The 7258-nt window shown below is 35.8% G+C and overlaps 1 non-coding gene across 1 annotated transcript; it reads right to left on the reverse strand.

Annotated features, from left to right (window-relative positions):
* Window positions 1–214: 214 nt before the first annotated feature.
* Window positions 215–321, reverse strand: LOC131170959 (small nucleolar RNA R71). The gene has a single exon (XR_009141721.1). It is a non-coding gene; the product is annotated as a small nucleolar RNA R71 (small nucleolar RNA).
* Window positions 322–7258: the final 6937 nt, after the last annotated feature.

Genomic DNA, 7258 nt, shown 5'->3' on the forward strand with positions numbered 1-7258 from the left:
TTGGAGGTGAGGATCCACATAAGCATCTAAAGGAATTTCATGTTCTGTGTTCCAACATGAAACCTCAAGGAGTTTTAGAGGATCAAATCAAGCTTCGAGCTTTTCCCTTCTCACTGGAAGGCACAGCTAAGGATTGGTTGTATTACCTTCCTTCCAGATCTGTCAACTCATAGAATGGGATGAAGCAGATATTTCTGGAGAAGTTTGTGCTGCCAATATAAGAAAAGAAATTTGTGGCATCCGGTAGTACAATGGAGAGAGCTTGTACGAGTACTGGGAGCAATTTAAGAAACTGTGTGCAAGCTGTCCCCATCATCAAATAAGTGAGCAGCTGTTGATTCAGTATTTCTATGAGGGATTTCTACCAATGGACTGCAGTATGATAGATGCTGCCAGTGGAGGAGCTTTGGTTAACAAGACACCAGAAGAGGCAAGGAGGCTGATTGTTAACATGGCAGCAAATTCTCAACAGTTTGGAATGAGAATGGATCACACATCTATGAAGGTTAATGAGGTAAGTACATCTAACCTTGAGAAACAGATTTCTGATTTAACTTCTTTAGTGAGACAGTTAGCTGTAGGGAACATACAAACTGTTAAGGTATGTGGAATTTGTTCAGGTTCGGGTCATGCTATTGACATGTGTCCTGCATTACAAGAGGATGAATCAATGCAACATGCTAATGCAGTAGGACATTATGGACCGCCACAATGCAGGTATGATCTCTATTCAAATACTTATAATCCAAGATGGTGAGATCATCCCAACTTGAGTTATGGGAATCAACCGGTGCAAAATCGATACTAGCAGCAAAGACCATAAGTGAATCAACCACCTCCACCTCCACCTCTCTCAAATCAAGGTATGTCACTTGATGAAATGGTTAAGGCTTTGCCTAACAATATACAACAGTTTCAACAGGAGACCAGAAATAGCATTCAAAACATAGAGAGGTAGATTGATCAGTTAGCCTTATCTGTGAGTAAGCTGGAAGCTCAAGGTTCTGGAAAGCTTCCATCACAAACAGTCATGAACCCCAAAGAAAATGTGAGTGCTATACTGTTACGGAGTGGGAAAGAAGTTGATAATCAGACTCCACATGAGCCAATAAAAAAGAAGAAGCAAGGACCAAAAGAGTCTGAAGTTCCTAAAGTTGAGGTAAATACTAAACCTAAACTAAATAAGGTTAATAATTCTGTTCTTCCTCCATTCCCCTACAGATTGGCCAAGATGAAGAAAGAAGAATAAGAGAAAGAAATTTTGGAGACCTTCAGGAAGGTAGAAGTGAATATACCTTTACTTGATGTGATCAAACAAGTTCCCAAGTATGCTAAATTCCTTAAGGAACTATGCACTACAAAGTGCAAGTTCAGGAATAATGAGAAGATCAGTGTGGGGGAAAATGTGTCGGCATTAATTCAGCAAAAATTACCCCCTAAGTGTAACACCCCTCACCCATCTACAGTGTAGCCGAGTAAGGTGTGTCACATGGAGTGCTGGAGCACCAAATCTTATATGATTTCGTTATAGTTCTTGATTTATTTATTCAAAAACTTTATCTAAGGTTTAGGCTATTTTTACTGTTTATCAAAATCTGACTAATTTAGAAATTTCAAAAAAATTTTGACAACAATCCAGCAGAGTGTTGGCTGTAATTTGGACTAACAATTCTTCTGAACCTGCCAAAAACAATTTCAATATATACTCAAATTCATAACTCAGATTATCTCAAAGCATTCTCAACAGTTTCTCAAACTCAGATTCAGTCTCAAAATTATTCAAACTCAATCTCATTCAGAATATTATGATTAGATAATCAATTCAGATATCAGAATTCTTATATTTCATTAACTTATATAATTTGCCAATTAAGTACATAAATTTATCAAGTACAGGATATACAAATGAAATTACAGTTACTAATTCACATTACAATATAAGCAATAATTATAATGTACAGATTAGAAAACATGCTTAAAATGAGCCCTATCTACATGCATTGCTGAAGAGGTGACAACCTTGAACTTTTCTGACACTTCTGCAGATCTGGACTCTAAAATCAAGTCGAAGTACTTGTGCGAGGAAAATAATTCCATCGCGCTAAGCATTTCTGCTTAGTGGTGCAATAGTGTAACAAGAAATAATATATACAAATAAAGAAAGAAATAAATCATAATTCGGATATTCAGGAATCAATTATTCTAACTGTATTGCATTTTAAGTCTCTACGATTCTACAAATTATATTTTTATTATGTTTCTATTGCTAATCTCTTTTACTCATTTCATTCAATACTTAATTTAATTGTATTGAAATTTCCATATACTTAACTTAACTTAACTGCCTGAATTGAATAATGCTTTAATTGACTGCCTGTGTAGCCTATACACTGACCAGACTAGATAAACGGATATACTAGCACTGGGTACCTAGTACCTCAAGCCGTCACACCATCGGTCACAAAGTTTCTCTCGGTGTGCAAATAGTGTGGCTAAAAAGCCATATAATCAATCAGGCATTAAGCCGAGTATAATAATACAATCCGTATAGCCATAAGCTATTAAAATCATAGTATGGCATAATAAGCCAGAAAACACTATACGGCGTGAAGCCATTTACAGAACAACTGTCAAAATCCTATTGGCATACCAACCTATCCAAACTAGTCAACTAGGCAAAGTAGGGCATATTACAAGATTAAATATTTATTTCTTTATTTTTAGGGTTTACTAGTCATTATACAATTCACTGGTCAATGCAAATGTTAACCTTTTTAGACATCATGGATAAGTTGATTCTAGTATCAACATGTCACAATTTGCATTTCAATATGCTACCAATGTAGTGCAATTTACAATTCTCACAAGTTGGCATTTATTGCCAAATTACTTCAAGGCTTCATTGTATGTTAATGTCAAAATTTTCAGTTTTAGTGTTCTTAATGTCCTATTTCTCTTGGTTTTTAGTTTCTGTTCAAAGAAGCAAAATTGTAGCTCTATGTCTTATTGAACTTTTCGCACAAATTTCAAGTCATTTTGAGTTGTATAGAACAAGATATGGTCAATTTACTAAAGCTGGACAGATTGCATTTTTAGTGCAAATTTTGGTCAATTTTAGGTCAAATTCAGTTCTGGTAGTTTTGGTACCCTAACTTGGGCAAGCAATTTGACTTGGTTCTAGTAATTTTTGGGCTTTGGTGTCTTCATAATAATTGTAGCTCTATGTCTAACCTTTCCATGGTATAAATTTTAGATCTTTTGGACCTATTTTGAGTGAGTTATGGTCATTTTAGTGACTACTGTTCAAATGGTCAAATTCTGGGTTGCAATGGTTTTGAACAGTTTTGTTACCTCAAATTGTGCAAGCAATTTGACTCAGTAAATGACATTTCTGGGTTCTGTGATCTTCACCAAAGTTGTAGCTCTATGTCTAAGCTTTCCATGGTATACATTTCAGGTCATTTGGACCTGTTTTGAGTGAGTTATGGTCATTTTAGTGACTACTGTTCATATGGTCAAATTTTGGGTTGCAATGGTTCTGGACAGTTTTGTTACCTCAAATTATGTAAGCAATTTGACTTAGTAAATGACATTTTTGGGTTCTATGATCTTCACCAAAGTTGTAGCTCTATGTCTAAGCTTTCCATGGTATAAATTTCAGGTCATTTGGACCTGTTTTGAGTGAGTTATGGTCATTTTAGTGACTACTATTCATATGGCCATATTCTGGGTTGTAATGGTTCTGGACAGTTTTGTTACCTCAACTTGTGCAAGCAATTTGACTTAGTAAATGAAATTTCTGGGTTCTGTGATCTTCACCAAAGTTGTAGCTCTATGTCTAAGCTTTCTATGGTATAAATAGCAGGTCATTTGAACTTGTTTTGAGTGAGTTATGGCAAAAATACTGGCTACTATTCATATGGTTAAATTCTGGATTTGCGAAGTTACCTATTCCGGATTTGATCACTTTTTGAGTCACTTTCTAGACAGATTTTGGTAAGGCTTCTACATGAAAGTTGGTCCAATTTAGGTCTAGTTTTACCTCTAATTGGCCTCATACCAATTGGGGTCACACAAGGTCAGTTATGGCCTAATTTATACACTGCCTTCATCAATCACACAACCTGCACACAAATTGCACTTTCAATGTTTAATCCTCCTTCTCCCAAACTACAATACCATATTCATAACACTTCTAATCTCATTCATCAAGTCTCAAGTTGGTTAATTCCCAATAGTTTACTCAAGTCCTCATTAATCAATACAGAACCCTAATTCACAAAGTCAAGGTCAACAATATATACTTGCAAATAATTAGTTAATGCTTGAAATTTCCACTAACAACTTACAATACACTCCCACTAATCTATCAATACCATAATTCAACAATAAAATTCATGAATTACCAATCCCTTAAGTACCTCAAGGCTGCCACATTTAAGCTCAATTGTCCAAAGTCTCTAACACTTATTCAAACCCCTAATTCAATTATCATTTCAAACATATACATGCCCATAAGCTCTAATTCATTTATTTACTTAAATCAACATGTCTAACCATCAATTACAAGTAGAATTAACCAACTTCCCATGGACTTCCTTGGCTTCTAAATTTAAATCCCCACAAATACTCATCCAATTCTTTCAATTTCTCCACAATTTAACTCATCACAACATCAACTCAAAGTTTAATTAAGCAAGGGAGGAAAAATAAGCACTAACCTTTTTTGAGCTTGACTAAAACCTCACCAAACTTTCTTCTTTTTGCTCCCAATATTCTGCCCAAGATGTGTACACCACTTTTAATGAAGACACTTATAGGAATCATGGCTTCATCATGGAGGAGAGGAAGTTTGCATGTTGGATGGCCATGGAGGACATTGGGAGAATTTGGGAGAAATGGAATTCGGCTAAGATGAAAAATGAAGAAGAAGATGTTAGTGCTGCCCTCTTTGTCCACTAATGGCCTTAAATATGTCCACTAATTCCCCCACTAAGTATAATTAACAATATAATAATCCAAGTTTTCCCTAATTGCAATTATGCCCTCATTTTTCACTATTTACATTATGTCTAATTTTTCTTATTTTCATGGCATTTTCAAAATTTAATACTATTTATTTTTTATGGACATTTAGGTCAAAAATCAACTCGAGGTGTTAAATGACCAAAATGCCCCTCTTCGGGTTATATTTCGGATTTTTCATTACTACCGATTTACTCCTTGTACCGCTGATTTCTTTAATTTTTGTTTTTTGTTTATATTGACTCACTAAATTTTCTTTGACATTTCCAATGTCAATTACACCTCAGTAGACCTTTAATTATGTCTCAAAAATATTTCCCCGAGTTCCCCGCGGTCCAGGGCTAGTCAACGGTCTTCGCCGTAACTTTCCGGTGCAGTCACTCATCGCTACGGGTTCGGCTTGTTTAACTTAGCCACATTTTATCTCTTTTATTTTTTCTTAATTTTTCTCATCACATATTTCATTATTTTTTGCTTCCTCACTATTCTGACTTTCTAGGGCAAACATTAGTCGTCAGAACAGTAGAACATACGGACTACATAAAGTGAGGATGTTACACTAAGTGTAAGGATCCAGGTTCATTTTCTATTTCCTACAGAATAGGTGATTCTAAATTTGAATGTGCAATGGCAGATTTAGGAGCATCTATTAATGTTATGTCAAATTCAGTTTTTCACACTTTAAATTTGGGTCCTTAGAAAGAAACCAGTGTCATTATTCAGTTAGCTAATCATTCTAATGCTTACCCATTGGGAGTAGTTGAAGATGTGTTAGTGCAGGTTGGAGAATTGATTTTTCCTACAGATTTTTACATTCTGGATATGGAGGATAGTGTTCCCACATCAAAGTCAGCTTTGATTTTGTTTGGAAGACCTTTCCTAAAAACTACCAAGACAAAAATTGATGTGGATGATGGTACCCTAACTATGGACTTTGATGGAGAGAGTGTCAAATTTAACATCTTTGATGCCATGAAGTATCCTGCTGATGATCATTCTGTCTTTTCTATTGATGGTGTTGATACAATTGTGCAGGATGTCTTTGAGTTAAGCATGGAGGATGAGTTAGAAGTGGTGATTAGTCAAGGAATTCAAGAAATTAGTACCAATCCACCATTAAGTGTAGAGGTTCAAGAGGCAGTAATGGCATTGCAGTCATTACCTCCTATTCAAAAAAGGTATGGAGTATCAAAGATCGACTTACCTGTATCTCACACAAAATTATTACCTTCTGTGGTGCAGGCACCAGTTCTTGAACTCAAGCCTTTACCTGAGCATTTGAAGTATGTTTACTTGGAAGACAATGAGACACTTCCAGTTATCATCTCAAGTAATATAACAAAGATTTAAGAAGACAGATTGACTAGGGTTCTGAGACTACACAAGGAAGCAATTGGATGGACAATAGCTGACATTAAAGGTATAAGTCCATCAATGTACATGCACAGGATTTTACTGGAGGAGGAGGCTAAACCAAGTAGAGAAGCTCAAAGGAGATTGAACCCACAGATGATGGAGGTTGTGAAGAAGGAGATTTTAAAGCTACTGGATGCAGGAGTTATTTACCCAATTTCAGACAGCAAATGGGTAAGTCCAGTCTAAGTAGTACCAAAAAAATCAGGAGTCATTGTGGTAGCAAATCAAAATAATGAACTTGTTCCAACAAGGATTCAGAGTGGATGGCAAATGTGCATAGACTACTGCAAGCTGAATTCTACAACAAGGAAGGACCATTTCCCATTGCCATTCATTGATCAGATGCTTGAGCGGTTAGTAGGTAAGTCTTATTTCTGCTTTCTCGATGGCTTTTCTGGATATAATCAAATTGTGATTGCACCGGAGGATTAAGAGAAGACTACCTTCACTTGCTCTTTTAGAACTTTAGCTTTTAGAAGGATGCCCTTCAAGCTTTGTAATGCACCTGCCACATTTCAGAGATGCATGATGAGCATATTTTCAGATTACATTGATACTTGCATTGAGGTGTTCATGGATGATTTTACTATGTATGGTGATTCATTTGATGCATGTTTACATCATTTAACTTTTGTTCTTGAGAGATGCATTGAGAAAAATCTTTTTTTGAATTATGGGAAGTGTCATTTTATGGTGGAACAGGGGATTGTTTTGGGTCATGTTGTCTCTAGTAAGGGTATTGAGGTGGATAAATATAAAATTGATTTAATTGTGAACTTACCCTACCCCACAACTATGAGGGAAGTACGTTCTTTTC

Source organism: Hevea brasiliensis, chromosome 11, assembly GCF_030052815.1.
Source record: "Hevea brasiliensis isolate MT/VB/25A 57/8 chromosome 11, ASM3005281v1, whole genome shotgun sequence".
Taxonomy (NCBI): domain Eukaryota; kingdom Viridiplantae; phylum Streptophyta; class Magnoliopsida; order Malpighiales; family Euphorbiaceae; genus Hevea; species Hevea brasiliensis.